This window comes from Nannospalax galili, unplaced genomic scaffold (assembly GCF_000622305.1).
Source record: "Nannospalax galili isolate Female #2095 unplaced genomic scaffold, S.galili_v1.0 scaffold402, whole genome shotgun sequence".
In the NCBI taxonomy this organism is placed as follows: domain Eukaryota; kingdom Metazoa; phylum Chordata; class Mammalia; order Rodentia; family Spalacidae; genus Nannospalax; species Nannospalax galili.
The window spans coordinates 989,016-1,006,551 of record NW_008348875.1 but is presented as its reverse complement, the minus strand read 5'-3'; the positions used below and the strand labels follow the sequence as shown (position 1 = coordinate 1,006,551).

Sequence of the window (17,536 nt, the reverse complement as noted above, 5' to 3'; positions counted from 1 at the left end):
CAGTTTTTTTTTTTTTTTTAACTTCAGACACTGCTGATCACAGAAGCAGCAATTCTTCCTCATACAGCGAAAGAGTACAGAGCAAGAATCAAGCTAGATTAGATGTTCCAAGGGAGTCTTTACAGAGTAAGACTTCTGCATATGGACACACCTGAAACCATAGCTTCAAAAAGGGAAACTTAAGGGTAGCTTTGGGGAGGTTGGTCTAAATCCTAAGTCAAACTCTTCAGAAGGGAAGAATATCAATGTTACCAGCATCAGAGAAGGATCAAATCAGATTCAGCAGTCAAAGTCAAACTAGAATAAAATCACCTCATCTGAAACCTAGCATGCAGGAAAAATCATGACTGCTCTGGGGACCCTGTAGGAGCCCAGTGTGGAGTCACTTAGGAATCTATTTTCTTCCCTTAAAAGAATCATTTGGAATTTCTAAAACTGCAATGAAACTACCAACGTGTAAAGACATGGGCGTTTAAAACAAACAAACAAACAAAAAACTGTATTCCTTCCATGCAAGGTCTATGATACATTCTACTACTGTATGGCTAGTTCAATTCTTTTTACAATTTCATGTCACTACTAGCAGAGACATGCAATAATGTTTGAAATCTCATCTTCTAACCTCTTCCAGTCACAGCTATTTGCAATTCAAAGTGACAGTGTGGGGCTGCCCTGTCAATAGTGATTGTTAAAGATCCTTAAATATGTTAACCCTATCCTGTTTTGATTTCCTCTGGGATTTTAGAGAAGGGGGAAAGAAAAGTTGTATGTTTAGGAGCAATAACGCCAAGTTAAAATAAGCAACTTTTTTTGTTGTGCGTATTCCCCAAAGATTAATTCTCTTTTAATATGGTGGCTCGCCAAGCCATATGTATCTGGTAAATGTTCCTCAGTGATTTAAAAACATAATCCAGTTCTAACATTTCAGATGCTGACCTGAAATTTTATATTCATATTGCAACAATCAAATATAACCCTGGCTAAATGCCAACCCCTGCATTCTATTCATCTCAGAATGTTTGGGGGGTCCTTCTTTGGAGATTTAATAAGGTCATACCAGGTAGGACTACAGTGGATCTCACTCTAATATGGAAGCCATCCTTCATATTAGCTTTTGGCTGGGGGAAGTTTGACATAATAAATTTAGCAATGAGCATGTGAGCTAGTGGACCTGCTCCAAAGCTCCCTAAAACCCTGTGTGATTAAATAGCCTCCCAGCTGAATGGGAAGCAATAGCTCCCATTTAGACCAGGCTTTGCATAGCAAATGCAGCATGTAAAAAAATCTAATCAGCACCTTGCACTCCTGCGTGAGCATTTACATGGATTTTTGCTTTGCACTTACTTGATTAGCTTACTGTAAGCTTTACAGGAGATTCCCTCCATTAGAATTAATCAAAAGCTCTTGGAGACTGATTTCCATTCAGAAAAGAAGGCACTAGGAGTTTTCAGGAGAATTAATAATTATCACAATGAAAAAGACGATAGCAACCCCCCCCCACCCGAGCTGCTTCAAAACTCTACAGAAGCTTAAAGGGGGTGGTGGGGAGTTAGAGCTGAAATCTTTTTTGCTCTAGAAGTACTAGCTATTTTATTAGCCGAAAAAACGGTTGCTGTACAGAAACGTGATCCTCTTCTCTCTTTTACCCCAGTACCTACATGAGGCGCCCTCATTTCCCCCGCACCACTGCCACAGAGAAAAAGGGGGCCCCATGCAACATCACCTAGCCCCTGCAGACACACACACACACACACACACACACACACACACACAGCAAATTCACTTCGTCAATCAAAATGTGACTTCTAAAGTTCTCATTTTATGACGCCAGAAGATGAAGGAAAGGAGGAAGGACTCCGGGTTTGTCAAAGGGGGAAGATACGTTTTTCCACTTGGCTTGCAATATTTGCACCCGTCTCCAAATTTGAGATCCCAAGCGAGCTAAAAGAAGCAGGCAAGTGAGAGTGGGCTCAAATCTTTTTTAAAGATAAAAACAGGGGAAAGGGGATGAGAGGGTGAATGAAATCCATCAGACATTTTTCTGGGTTCACGCATGTTCGAAAGTCCCTTAATGCACATTCTAAATTTCCAAAGAGCTATACAAAGTCAGGCACCAGCTGGGGCCCAGGGTTCTCGGCCACTCCTAGGGGGATTCGCCTCCCGCACAGCTGCTTATCTGGCACAGAGAAATGCCAAGCCACCCCCGACCCGCTCCCCCCCCTCCCCGCCTTTCCCGGCCGGCTAACATGGCTCTCGATCTACCAGTGTTCAGTACTCAGCATCCCAAGGATCTTGAACTTGGCCTCCCTCTCACTTCAGTTAAACCTACCCACCCCTACCAAAGGTTCTCAGTGGAGGCAGAAGCCCAGCGGAGGTGGGAGGCGGAGGTGGGGGCGGGGGCGACATAGCGGGAGAAGGTTGGGGGTGCGCATTTACCTGCGAAGGTTCTCCAGAGGTCTCCTTCCAGCCCAGGTGGTAAATCCCACTCAGCGCAGCGCCCTCCCCCAGATCCAAACTTTTGCTGGGTCCTCCGGGTGCCGGCGGCGGTGGCTGCTGGAGCCGAGCCCTGTCGCCTGCAGCGCCGGGGCACCGGGGAGCGGAGGCCGGAGCCCCTGAGCGGCGCGCGTCTCCCGGCAGCTTACGGGTGCCCGAGCACCCAGCTCGCCTCGCTCGCAGTCGCCTACGTCCCCTACGGAGCCGCGGCATCGTCTTCCCCCGTCCTCCTCCACCTCCGCCTCCAAGGCTCGGGCATGCCACTTTCCCCGGGCTCGGGCCGCCGCAGCTCCCGTCTCTTCTCTTCCTCTTTCTCCCCCTCTCCACTTCCAACCCCGAAAGAAGTAGGGCGAGCTGGGAAGGCGGTGGCGAGCTGCCCCGCGGAGCCCAGGAGAGACCGAGGACCGCGCGGGTGGGATGGAGAGCAGCACCCGCAAGAGGCACCGTGTATGCAGACCCGGCTGAGCCCGGCTTGCGGGGCGGCGCGGGAGGCGCCGGGCCTGGAGGGGGGCGCGCTCCGAGAGCGGCGTCCGCCGGGCGTGGGTGCGGAGGCTGCTCCAGCCACACTGCTGCCTGGATCGGATGCGGTGGGGCTAATGTAGGCGGGGAGGTCCCCACCCCCACCCCTCCTGACACCCCCTCCGGGGTAGATGTTTACAGTAATGAATTCGCGGGATCGCCGCCGCCCCTCCCGCGCTCCTCCTCTCCCTCGGTCCCCCGCGCTCTGGCGCGCACCCCTCCTGGAGCCCTCTTTCTCTCCCTCCCTCCTTTTCTCCCTCCCGGGCGGAGTCCCTCCCACTTTTCTGGTTTAAAGAATGCTTGGGAGGAGCGGCTGCAACCCTAAGCTTTCCAAGAGGCAAAGTCAGACTGGGTTTTTAACCCTGTCCTCCCCGGGGAGACGGGGAGAGTTACACAGCACCGGGCTAACACCGGAATGCCACCTTGACACTGTGGGACGCTGGTCCCTCCCTGAAGTTTGGCGCCTTCCCTTACCCGGAGCTCTTGGGAATAAGGCACCATTTGAACCGTGAAAGGCGATTTCCCCCTGGTCTGCCCGATGTACTTCCACGGGCGAGGATCTATTACTTAGACTCAGAAATGATCGAAACGTCAGATTACAAGGTTAAAAAAAAAAAAAAAAAAAAGTCTTTCCATCAAAATGGCGTTATTTCACGCTCAGGCAACCTTGGGGACGTGTCCCCTCCTCCCTCCCTGCACCCCGCCCCCACTCCAGACTATCAAAGGTCTCTTCTTCAGGAACTTCTTCCATAAACTTTAATTGACGAAATTAGAGTTTGAAATCGTCTTTAAACACCTCCATTTTCTCCTATCACCCTGGCTGCTCTAGATAAACGGATGTTCAGTAGATGAGTGGTCCTCAAAATTGCAGTAGACAACCAACAAAGTCGAAACAGCCTAGGTAAAGGAACTCCCACTGGTACACCAGTCCCTCTTCGAAATCTCTCTACAGAGGTGAAAGAGTAATCTAAGAAATCAGACGCAAGTCTCTTTTTTCTTTTGGTGAGGGATGGGGCTGGTTTGCTCCTCCTTTCATAGATGTCCCTCATGCCTCTGGTAACTTGCCGTCTTGTTTTAAGAAGTCTGGAGACAGGCAGACTATGAACAGAAGAGGGAGAACGAGCCCGCGCCAAGCGTTGGGCTCCGTGGGTAGGGGCGAGGGAGAAGCATTTGCAAGTTTAAAGCTAGCCCTGGACCAACACCCTAGGGATCAGCTCAGCTCTTTGGGCAGGAGACTGGCAAGGGCGTTGTCTGTGACTGCCCGGAGATGATTTCCGGAGGAGCCCCAGGCAGGACCGCACTCCCAGTCCTCAGTTCAAAGTCTGAGTCACTTGGCACCACATCCCCAATTGTTTTTATTTCCTTCGCATTGCTGTTGTGTCTAGTACCTTCATGGTGAGCGCCTAAGTCCTGGTAAGAGGACTTGGAGAAATGCCGGATTTGTCTCCCTAGCCACACATGGATCCACCCAAAGGCACCGAGACGCAGACTTTCACACAAGCATACACATAGACAGACCGCTCGCGTTCCTGAGAGCCTGCCACTCTTCCCAGGTAACTAAAAGAACATGTTGGCTTATACATAGTCTGACTTCTCGCCAAACTGTAACTAACAATACTCAAAGGAGGCGGGGGCTCGAATGGGAACTCCAACCCAAAGGGAACAGATGATGCTAGCCTTGGTAGCTACGGTAACGGCAGCCCTGGTTGTCGCTTTCAGTAGTAAATGCCCCTTCCCGGAGCCCCTCCTTAGCCAAGGGCTTTGCCAGGCGACAAGGGTGAGACCAGCGGCCCCCACATGACAACCTCTTCTGGTGGCCTCCTTTCCCTTTTTAGTGAGGTGATTTTAACTCTGCTCTTTGATCTTAGGGGAGATTACGAAACAGAAGTGGCCCTGCCGGCACTGACAGCGCTGGGAAGAGCCCGGGACTGGCCAGTGCAGCGGAGGAATCTATCCCGGAGGCCCCGAAACCAGTGGGAATTCGGTGGCAGCTGTCTGGGTCCGGTTCTGGCCCCACCGGCTTTTTGCTAGTCCTGCCATTCAGCGCCTGGGGGCGTTGATCTACCCATCTCGGCATCCTGCGCACGCGGCACAGAGAAAGTGATCCCAGTTCAGCCTCTGGTCATCCCAGGGATTTCGCCATCCCTGCGGGTGCATCCGGAAACCGCGAAGGCCATAGCTCAGTGGCCAGCCCGAGGGGCACTAGCAGGGCAGGAGAGGGACTCTTGGTTTAGAAAAGGCACTCAGTTGGAAAGAAAATGAACTAGCATCCACATCTTAGCTGTTAATTGATCCTAGAGTGCTGTCGTGAGGCTGGTGGAGGCTTTAGTTGCAACCCCTTGGTAATTAAGCTGCTGTATGCATGGATGCATAGGGGAGATTACTCGGTGTGGAAGTTAAGACGTTTATTCTAGAGAAATGAGAGGTTGGACCTCTCCGAACATAGGGAATTTGAAAAACTCCATTTGGAATCGATGTTTCTGTCAGGCAAGCAAAATAACGTTCTGACCCCAAACTCAGTCTCAAAACTCTCTAGAAGGGATGGCTTCGAACTGAGCATGTAAGTCCCAAAAGTACGGGTGGAACTGGAAGCCTATTTTCTTAAGGGGTAAAAAGACAAAATCTAGAACACCCACCGGATGACTACCCTGCACTTGTTCAAAAAGGGAAAAAGGAAATCTTCCCCAAACAGCGTGGTGTCCGCGTAGCGAAAGCTAGGACGATGGACAGAAACTTCACCTGGCACCGAAGTCCCTTTACCTGGCGGCCGCGTCTCCTGGAAATAGTCTCATCCGAATTCGACGGGGTCGGGGAGGTGGAAAGGGAAGAAGCTGGCGCGACAGCACAGGGACTCCCCGGGCATGGTATTGTTTTAAGGGTCGATGCTGAGCTCCCTCCTGCCCATCGTTGAGAACTGCCAGGTCCTGAGGTTTGGTGGACAGGGCGATGGGCTCTGAGGAACTGCCTGGCTGCTGCGGGAAACCGGGGAAGGAGGTTCAGAAAGAAGCGCACCTGGAAGCAGAGAAGGCTCCACGCGTGGGCGAGGCTGAGGGCACTTGATGTTATCTCCCAGCGCGCATTCCTCCGCCGTGACAATGGATGACGCCAAACTCATAAGCGACGGCGACAGGTTTCAAACGTACAACCAACTACCAGGTACCCAGCCTGAGACTGTTAGCGTCTTTCCCCTTCCCCCCTCCTTTCCCTCCTACCGGGGAGGGAACTGACTTAACCCTGTGTGAGCCCTATGCTCTGTAGAGATGCTAGAATGCGCAGGGAAACCGCAGGCGGCGGCTCTCCAGGCAAGAGCCGTGTTCACGTGCGTTTCCAGTGGGCGTGTGGCTGTCTAGGGGCGCTCGCGTGGCAAGGTGCCAGCGGCGCGCTTCCAGTGCCAGACTCTGGGATGGGAAGGAGCCTAGCATTTCATCCGGACCAGACCCAGCCCTCAGAATCTATTTTTTGCCTCCAGTTACCGGATTTATTGAAGTTGCCCACAAAGTTGGTTTTTATTCCTTTACTTCTGTGCCCCCCTCCCTTCCTATTATTTCCTTTCCTAGCTGTGCTTTGAAGATTTGGAAATCGTCGCTGATTCTAGGTCTAGCTCTGAACTGTAACGCCTGCTCAAGAGGAATCCAGGAGGGTACCCACCCACTCGTGACAAATTTAAACAAAACCAGGCCAGAGTAAGCCAAATGGCACATAATCAAATAAGGAAGACTAAGGAAACCCGAAGGTTGGGAAGAGGACAGAAGATGAACGAATTTACCTTTTGAATGGAGAAATTAGGGAATAGGGTGGATTGAGGGAGAGACCTCAGGATGGAATAAACAGGGGGGGGGGGGGAACCAGACAAAAATGACGATGCAAAAAGGAAGTTCCGATACTTAAACAACAGGTCAGTTTTAAAGGTGTTTTCACCAATAATGTTTTCCCAGCTCCTTTGGAACAGGTTAATCAAAGAATACACTCCACATGGCATTTAGTAAAGAGCTTTGCGTACGTGTTTGCGCTTCCAAGGACTTAGCTGGAATGCTAAGCGATCCAATCTGCTTGACCCGGAAAGGAAACTTAGTCATGAGAAAAATGTCCACAAAGGGCCTTTGCTGTCACTGGCACACCCAAAAGAGCCCAGAAGGCACTCAGAGTCCAACCTCACAAGGACATCATCCGCACAAGGACACCATCAGGTTTTCTGCTCTAAAGCAGGAAGCTGTTAGAGAGTGAACCTTGCTGAAACTCGTTTATTTTAAAAGAGAAAGCAAAGCGTGTTTATAACATGCCCAAGCCAGTGGGACTCCTAGCAACCATTCCAAAGGACTCTCTGAGCCCACCAGCCCAGAGAGCTCTCTCCAACTGAAGAATTCCGTTGTAAATCCTTCCAGTTTGCCAAGGTGGCAGCAGAGCATTGGGATAGCTCCTCAGCGTTCCCATCAACAGGGGAGCCCACATTTTAGGACAAATACTCCTTCACCTGTTTTTAAATATCCATTTTTCCTTTGCATATGCATACATATCTGGTGAGGGGGTCATTCTTCCTTTGAATCCTTGTTCTGAGAGGGTGGTAAAATGAGTCCATCTTTAAGAACACATTTTTGTTCAAAAGCAAGTTGGAATCACAAGCAGCCTTTATTTCTGATTTATGCTGCTGCAATGTGAATGAATCCAGAAGAGGGGGAGAGAATGGTTGTCAACATATGGAATTTCATTTTCTATTAATGCTGTTTCTAAATTACACCAAGGCAGTGCTATGAATGTGTCTTCCCTTATTAAAAGGTTACTGGTGCAGTTATTGTAATCATGATAAAGTAGAGAGAATATGACACAAAGGTATGAAGACAAGCATGGTAATCAGTTTTTTTGCCCACATGGCCTCAGAGTCACCATTAAGATACATGAAGATGGGATCAAAGGAAAACAAAGAATTGGATGTGGTTTAGGGGCTCCTAAGCACAATAATTTTGCAAATTCACAAATCTGTGATAGCTAGGCTAACTTTATTTTTAAGGAGAAATTATCGCTAACATATTAGAGTATTAGTGATGGTTTAAATAAGTGGAGAGAGGAGAAATAAAAAAGCAAATCTGACAGGCCAAAGAAGCAGCAGTTTTGCTCATGAGCTATCTTTAAGGCCTCAATACTTAGGGGAAATTTCATTGTAACTAAAATTTGGTGGCCACCTCAAAATTATTTATGCCCCATCTTCTGATGTTTTCTGTTTTTCTCCCATCTACAGGCAGCATGTACATGTTACAACATACACACACACACACACACACACACACACACACACACACACACACACTGGCCTGTCTTGGTGAAGATAATAACATAGTATCATGGTCACAAGGCTGTGATTTGAACCCCATATGCTGACAGTTTTGGAGCTGTGTAGGTTCAGTTCAGCTCTGTCCCTGTTGCTTGATTTGCACCATGGACAGAATTGCTCTGCTAGGGAATCTGCATAGAAAGGTGCATCAGAGATGTGACAGCTTATTATTGCTAATGATGTTACAGTATTAGTGTTAAATCACATAGTCCTAGCCTTCATCACATCATACGTGATCATATCATATCACATCCATCTAAGCACAGGCAGCTTCTGTTGTAAATCTTGTCTTACTTTGCCTTGGAACATTTATCAAAATGAAGAAACCAACATCATTGCATTGCAGTGAACTATACTCACATTTCATCACTTACCCCCTGTCTTAGTTTGTTTCTCCATTGCTCTGACAAAATACTCTGACCAATACCAACTTGGGGAGGAAAGGGTTTATTCACTTTACATCTCCCAGGTCACAGTTCATCAGGGAGCCCAAGGTAGGAACTCAAGGCAGGAACATGGAGGCAGGAGCTGGAGCACAGGCCAAAGAGGAATGCTGCTTACTGGCTTGCTCTCCTGGCCCCTGCTCAGTCTGCTTTCTTATGCAACACAGACCCACCTGCCCAGGGGTGGCACCACCCACAATGGGCTAGGCCCTGCCACAACAGTCAACAATCAAGAAGATGTGCCCCACAGACATGACCACAGGCCAGTCCTATGGAGGCAATTCCCCTATTGAGGCTCCCTCAACCCAGGTGTGTCAAGTTGACACTAAAGTTATCCAACACACCCCCTTACATCCTTTCAGTGTTGCAGGATCCCAACAAAGTTACACATTGCCTTCAATTACTGCATCTCCTATGCTCTTTGAGAGTTCCTTGGTTTTTCCTGTTTTATAATATAAGGGTGAATGTGTATGTGCGTATGTTGGTACATATGTCTGTGTACATGTGCATGTACAAACCATAAGGATCTTTGTGTCTCCTCCTTTCCATTGCTGAGATATCAAGTATACTTGCCCTTGGCTTTTTTTCCCACAAGTTCTTGGGTTGCTGACTTGGATTCTCATGCTTGTCTGACAAGCACTTTAACAATGGAACCACATTCCTAGCCCCTGATCTTGAGAATTTTGTAAAGTAATGATCAGGGATTTTGTGGACCGTCTCTCATTTGGGGGCCTCTAATATTGCCTCATTATATATTACTTGTGGGTCTCAGGAACAAACATTACTAATTACATGGAGTCTGGTATCATTGATGACATTAAAACTCTAATACTCTTTTTTATTATGACTGTTTTATGTGCATGGGTGTTAAGCCTGCACATATCTAAATGCACTCTGTTGTATTGTGCGCAGAGGACAAAAGGGAGTATAGGATCCCCTGGAACTAGAGTTGCAGAAGGTTGTCAACTGCCATGTGGTTGCTGGTATTCAAACCCTGGTTTGAACAGCAAGAGCAGCCAGTGCTCTTAACCACTGAGGCATCTCTCCATCCCTAAAACTCTACTATTCTTGACCAAGATTCTCTGCTATAACATTCTTTTCTGTACTCTATTCTTTGGGCATGAGTTGCTAAATCCAGACCTCCCTCTTGAACTTAGGATAATGAAATCATCAAAATTACTGCTTAGGGTTACTTGTATTTACATCAAATATGAAATTCACTCAGGAGCCCTGTATGGTGGCATGCCATTAATTTCAGCACTCTGAAGACAGAGACAGGTGGATCTCTGAGAGATGGAGACTAGTCTGATCATGTTCTAGGCCAGCTGGGGCTATAGGAAGACCTTATCTCAAAAAATCAATGACAACACATAACACACACACACACACACACACACACACACACACACACACACAAATCAGCCGGGAATATATAATGAGTAAAGACCTCTGATATTTCTTTAAAACAGCCTTCAACCATTTTCAACTAATCTGTGTTTTACCATTTACAAAATCAGTCTTTCTCCAGCCCTGTTTATGCTTCAGGGAGTGTCCGTCCCTTTTACTCCTGATCTCAGTGTAATATTCCTGGGTGGTTCAAAGCCTCAGCTTGTCTGTGCCATCATGTCCATTCTGCCATTTCCCTCTTCCTTTCACATATTCCCACCACTGTGCCCCTCCTTTCAATCTTCTTTGAAGTGATTTTAGCTCTTCCCGTTTGTCTCTCAAGTAGATCTTAGTGTCTCAAAGAATTACATTGGTTTCACTTTTCTATTGCAGCTCTACCCCATTCAGTCCTATTCCCTTTTGCAGATGCTCAAAAAAGACTGGTTGATTTCACAAATAAGCTTCTCTGACCCACAGAAAAATGTGTTCTTTCCTCTAAGGTGAGAATCATTGTAAGGAAATCAATGGCTGCTGCCCAATGGAGACATTGTTTTTCTTCTCTCTCATGAGTCAAATATACTCCTAACCTATGAAACCATGTTGTCAATGGGGTTTGTTGCATGGAGTTTGTGATTCTGGGATTCTAATTTGAAAATATCATGCTCCAAAGTGTAGGGTTCACCCATTCACCCAACAAACATTTGTAGAAAATACAAAACACATAGCAGGACTTTGATGAATAGATTCAGCCTCTACCCTGTCAAATTCTCAGTCTAGTGAAGACACAAAACATATAATTATATGCTCATTACAGAAATAAAACAATTTTAGTATGTGGAAAGTGCTTAGTGCTCTGAAAGGCTTTTCTCTAGAGAGAAGACCTCATTCAAGTGATGATGAAGTTCTCTTGACAGTGTATTGATTTTATGGGGGCCTATACTGCATTATTTTATTTCCAGTCTTCTGCATAGAGCAGCCCTAGCTACTGGAGTCTCTGGTCTCATGAAAAGCCTTTTAGGCCAAGATTGGAAAATCAGCCTGTAAGTAATGGCTTGAACATCCATTTCCCCAGACTCATTTTTTTTTCTGCCTTTCTGTGCAAGTTACAAGATGATTATGCGTGAACAAAAACAGAAGGTACACACTGACAGGAAACAAAAGCACGTTAAACCATGGAGATTTCCTCTTACATAAACCTGCCATTTGTTCAGCAATTCCTCTGTTCCAAAGGAAGGTTGGCAAAAACTTGATATATACTCTCCAACTGTGCTGGGGGAAATAACAGAGAAATGCCTTTTAAGAAAGAGGTATAAAAAGAAATGAAAGATCTACCCAGGGTCTTATTTAAGCCTAGGTGCTGCCATTAAACAAAACATTTCTGAGTTTTCTATATCTAGGAATCTGATGGAGAGGTGACATTTCGTAATCTGAGAAAACATATTTAATTGAATGTGTATATGTAAGATTCTGAATTTAAACTGATACATTTTTCTTCCTTTGTGTATTGACCTACTAGAAAAATAAACTTAATTACTTTAAAAGGCAGAGACAGCTTTCAAGACTAACTTTTATTAGGAAAACAAACATCTTCACTCTGGCTTGTTCGATTACAGATAGTCTGAACTTGGACTTAGAAGATCTTATTTCAAGTCTCCATCAGTTTATCAGGAAATCATTAAATGTCTCTGAGCCTCAGACTCCTTCCTAACAAAGAAAAGTTTAACCAACTCTTCCATTCAAGATACATGTATAAAAACCAAGTACGGTGAGATATTTTAAATCTCAGAACAGGAATAAAGTATCACTATTTATTTAATGTGTTCTACAGGATACATTTCAACATATTTCACTCTGTATGATCCAATGTGGGTACGTGCAGAGGGTATCATTTGTGTCTTAGTTCTTACTGGCTGTGTCACCTAGTTCTACACAACTTCTCTGAGTTTCAAAAAGTATAGAACTTCTTAGTTCCTGCAACATAAATATGTACAATACCTTCGGATACTATGTTTTGCTATCAATTTTGATTTAACTAACAAATATACTTTATAAGCATGCAGAATTTTTTGAGATAGGGTACCCTTGTAGCTAACCTGGTACTTTTTATGAAAACCAGGCTGATCTCCACCTCACAGAGATCTAACTGCTTCTGCCTGGCAAGTGCTGGGATTAAAGGCATGTGTCAGCATACCAGGCCTGAGCCCAGAAACTTTAATCTTTCACTATGATGTTTTAAAATTTCATATCAATTTCTAGGGAAATTTCTTTTACACTTCCTCTTCTTACTTGATAGAAGTAGCTGTGAAGTTTTTAAACAGTTCTTTTACTTGGTTTCTCTATTATATTCTTGAATTATTTTAGAGTTTGAATTTCTCAGGTTTAGTTATCTCATTTTCTTACTCGTCTGGAACAGCTTGGAGTCCGTGTTCCCCTTTTCCACTGCAAATACTTCTAAAATTAAAATAAACACTGAAGTTTGATTCTTTAAAAAAAATCATTTTTCATAATTAGTGTCTCTCCATCCTTGTCTTCACTTTGAAACTTTCCACTAGTACAATAGTTTGCAAATAACCTAGAGATTGATCATGAATGCAAGAGTGTTGACTAGTGTTTTCTCTTAATCAGCAACACAGGGGAAGGAGATAAATTCTCCCCTGGAGGCACTAAGGAACCACTGTGGGTTACTGACCTGTTTTGTAAGTTGATAACAGTCTAGACGCTCTTCTCTCTGATAATGAGTTGTGTTTGGTGTTTTAAACTTTGCTGTGAGAAAAGCAACTTAGGAAGTAGTTTATGTGAGCTCATAGTTTTAGAACACAGTTTGCCATGGTAGGGAGATCACAGAAGCAGGTGCAGGGGCAGCTAGCTGGTTACATTAGCTCCACAGTCAGGAAGCAGAGAGATGACTCCTGCTGCTCAGTTCACATTCTGCTTTTTATTCAGTCTAGATTCCCAGCCCATGGGTTGGTGGAAGCCACATTATATGTAGGTCTTCCATCATCATCTAAACTGTTCTCGAAACATATTCATAGATACAGCCAGAGGTACATTTCCATGGTAATTCTAAATATAGTCAAGATGAAAATCAAGAATAATCAAACCATCTCTATGCCTTGTCAACCTGATACCTAAGCACATCACTTTTATATTATAGCACTTATTTCTCTCCCTCTGGTCCCTAATGTTTTATTTTCATCTCATAATGCAAAATGCATTTATAAAAGTTGCTAAAGGCCTGGTCAGGTGTGGTAGCACACACCTTTTGTTCCAGCACTCAGGCGGCAGAGGCAGGTAGATCTCTGTAAGTTCATGGCCAACCTAGTCTGCATAGCAAATTCCAGGCCAGCTGGGGCTACAGGGGAACCCTGTCTCAAAAAGATGAAAGAAACAAAAAAGTTGCTCCAGCCCTTAAGAATCCCAACATTGTTCATATCTCAAAAACATCTTTTGAGAGTCAAGACAGTCTCTTAACTGTGAGCCCCTAAAAATAAAAATAACAAGTTCCATGCTTCTAATATGTAGAATACATATTTCTATTCCAAAAGGGAAGAACAGAAGAAGAAGAAATAAAGACCAAACCAGAGTAAGACTGAAATTCAACAGAGCAAGCACAGAAACACAGTACCTGACATCTGGGGCTTGTGGTGGGATCATCTGAACCCTGGCATTTTGGGGCAGCCATGCTATTCCAGCTTTGTTCCCTGCAGTACATGTAGATCATTCTTGAGATGCTCCACTCAATGTCAGGACCTTTCCTTTCTGGACATTCCACAGTTGTAGTTTCTCCAACATCCTGGTGCCTTCATTAAGGCTTCACCTTCCCAGCTTCATGTGATGGAACTTCAAGGACTTTGTTCTAGCTTACTTCCTTGTGACTGTGATAAAACACTAACCAAAAGTAACTTAGGTAGGAAAAAGTTATTTAATTTTATAGTTTACAGTCCATCATCTAAAGAAGCCAAAATAAAAATTCAGGATAGGAACCTGAAGAAGACACCATGGAAAAATTCTGCTTACTTACCTTGCTCTTTCCTACTGTGCTCAGTGGACTTTCTTATATAACCCAATACCTAACCTTACCAATGGTAGCATCACCCACAGTGGCTCTGCCCTCCTACATCAATCAGCAATTTTAAAAATACCCCCATGGACATGCCCACATGCCCACCTCAGCTGAGGTTCATTATTCCAAAATGTGTCAAGTTGATAACCAACATTAGCCAACATGGCCTCCTAATCGATTCTGACCTTGTCACAAATTGCCTGGCCTTAGTGGCTTTCTAGAGCTTTGGAGCAAGCCTCCATAACACATTTATTCTTGCAAGTTTTATGTCTACAAAAACCACTATCATGTTGAAAACAGTGTCACATTCTGATCTGTGCTCAAGATATAGCCTGAATGCCTTGGGTCGTAGATACTGAGGCCTCTGTAAACCTTTCAGACTGACATTGGGAAAACACTTCCCTGGGTGACTATTTTGGAATAATGACCATTGCAGCAGTATTCTAAGTCAGGCAACCTCCTTTCCAATGTAATTGCATTGTTACAAGCTGGAGCCTTTATAGTGAGTAAGGTCTTTTCCTCTGGCCCCTTTTCCATCATCCCAATAGAACATCAGATTTCTTTACAATGGTCTTTAACAATTGTAGCTGCTTTTTCCACACAGTCCAAGTCCACAATTGTAAACTCTCTTATACACTTTTCTTAATAAAACTGCACATTTTCATTTCTTCTCTCCTTACTTGCTCCTCTTTATAGAGATGAGACAAGTGAGCAGTAAACATTCCACAGCCTGAATGCAAGATTGTCTTGAAATACCCTCCTCAAACAAATTAGTGCATTTCTTTGAATTCACCTTCACTCAAGTTCTCAGGATACAGACAGAATGAAGCCATGTGCTTTGTCAGAATGCCACATGAATGGTCTGTAATTGAGGTCCTGAGAGAGTCCTTACTCCTCTCTGAAACCTCCCAGCTGGACCTTTATTGTCTACATTTTTCTTTGCCTTCAGAACTCTCACTGGAAAGGTCCATTGAGCTCCGCTTACAGAATTATAGGACTTTTCTATCCTACAGCTCTGAACTCTTCCACATTCTTCCTGCAAATCAGTTCCAGAGGCCCATGAACTACATGGTCAGGTTTATCAGAGCAACAAGTTCACTTCTCAGTACCAAAAATTGTCTTAGGCAGAGTTTTCTATCAGTTCTGAGAACCAATAGAACATGTATATATTAGACAAGGGGCTTTATCAGTTTGACTTACATGATCAGGGCTGGTTAGTACAGCAGAAGTCATTCAGATCTTCCCATTTTTTCCTTGGTGTTTTAAAACAATGTTTAGTTCATTCCACCTGATTTATACCACAAAAAGTTTTGGTTGTTCACCTTTTGAATTATGCATTTATTTTCCTTTCTACTCATTGTGCTGTATTTTCACTTTTATATCCTGAATCCTTTATTTTTTAACCCTTTAATTATGGTACAGTTTTAGTTTTTTTTTCAAGTGCAGCAGTTACAAATAAATGAAGTTTAAGTCAGAATTGATAGAAAGTTAATCAGTTTATATTAACTGGCCTCCATTTGCAGAGGTTTCCCTCTAAAATCATTCTATAATATTAGAGCACCCCAGGACACATCCCCTATAAGATGATAATTGAGAGTTATGTGTGAGCTACAAACACAAATTCACAAAACCAGTCAAGAAGTAAGCAGTCCCCAAGACTACGGAATGGACAGGTGTGGTGTAATCTTTAATCCTAGCTCTTGGGAGGCAGAGGCAGGCAAATCTCTGTGATCAAGGCTAGTCTCGTCTACATTGAGAGTTCCAGGCCAGCTGTGTCTACAAGGACACCCAGTCTCAGGAGAGAGAGCGAGAAAAAGAGAGTGAGAGAGTGAGAGCAAGATAGTGAAGAGAAAGAGAGAGAGATTATCTCTGAAGACTGTAGAGAGCTTGGCTCCTTGTCTGATGAATAATTTACTTGCACATAATCATGAATATTTTTGTTGTCATTACAGATGAAATCAAAGGTGTTATCTCAGTCTTTTCTAAGTATCCCTAACTAAAAGTTGGATTGCCCCAAAGATACCATGTTTTCCTGTCTTCAGCACATGGCCTTTTAAATTTTAGCAGTGTGTCTAAGAAAGCAAAGGAGACTGCAACATCATGAGGAAAATGCAAACCCAAATGAGAATAAGATACTGAGTAGTACCATTGGAATGGCTAGAAGAAATATTGAAAAGTGGATAACAACAAGTGCTGGTAAAAATAGAGGAATATTAATCTCTTATTATTGACAGGAATGTAAAATAGTACTGGCATTTAAAAAAGTTTGGTAAGATAGTTTCTTTAAAAAAGTTGTGCTGTAAAGTATTCCTTGAGAAATGTTTATAATTCTATGAGAATGTAAATAGTTTCACAGTAATTGTTTTCCAGTTAGAATATTCTAACTTAATTGCAGCGCAGTCTCTTTAATTTCTTGTTCATTAATTTTTAACTAACTTCATAAAAGAATAAGAATAAAAAAATGTGATTTATTTTAGAAAAAGTTACCTGGACTGCTTTAAAGAATGTATATTCCACAGCTGTTGGGTGAAATATGCTATAAACATTTATTAAATCTACTTATTCTATGTTGTAATTAAAAAAAAAAAGTTAAAACCTCATTCAATTTTATGTCTTATAAGGGTTATACTGAGTTCAATATTGTATAACTGTATTAATTTAACTGTGAACCTCAAAATTTACAGCTAATTTTGAAAGAGAAGCATCTTTGCTCTGGAAATTGTTATTGAATATGTTAATGCTGTAATGAAATGCTTCTAATCATGTGGTTATTAAATAATTAAAAAAAAAAAGTTGAACATAAATTTACTATATGATCACTAAATTTCACTTATAGGTATTTACCTGACAGAAATGTAAACAAGCCCATGCTAAGTCTTCACATAAAACTTATTAATAACATTATTCATAATATTCAAAAATTGGCAACAAGGCAAATGTCTATATATTGTGAAATGGAGACAATGTGGCACGTCTATGTAATGCGATTTGGTAGGTAAAAGGAAAATCTATGGACACATGCTACAACATGAATGAAACTCAGAAATGTTATGTTCAGTGAAAGAAAACAAGAGAAAAAATTGTAGAAAAGATAAAGCGGTGTAGACCGAAGGCAGATTACTGGCTCCTGAGGAAAAAAAGCTCATCTGAAGAAAGAGAGTAAATGCACACTAACAGTAAAAGTGTATGGCGTTGGAGAGTACAGGGACCAGTGCTGGGTAAGTCCCTTCATTAATGGCTTTTCTACCCCAGCAACTTGCATAGTGCCTTCAGGGTACTATGAAAGCTCATCACTAGGGAGGGAGT

General features: G+C 43.7%; 1 protein-coding gene across 5 annotated transcripts in view; it reads right to left on the bottom strand.

The window, feature by feature from the left end:
• Positions 1-6,794, bottom strand: part of Flrt2 (fibronectin leucine rich transmembrane protein 2) — a 95,746-nt gene extending 88,952 nt beyond the window's left edge. The window contains exon 1 of one of the 5 annotated variants that reach the window (XM_029569870.1): positions 5,752-6,794. The gene's annotated coding sequence lies outside the window, so the exon portion shown is untranslated. Of the gene's footprint in view, positions 1-2,436; positions 2,570-5,751 lie in introns of those variants that run through there. The other 4 variants (XM_008846127.3, XM_029569871.1, XM_017801361.2 and 1 more) reach the window with 4 other exon arrangements.
• Between the last annotated feature and the right edge of the window lie 10,742 nt (positions 6,795-17,536).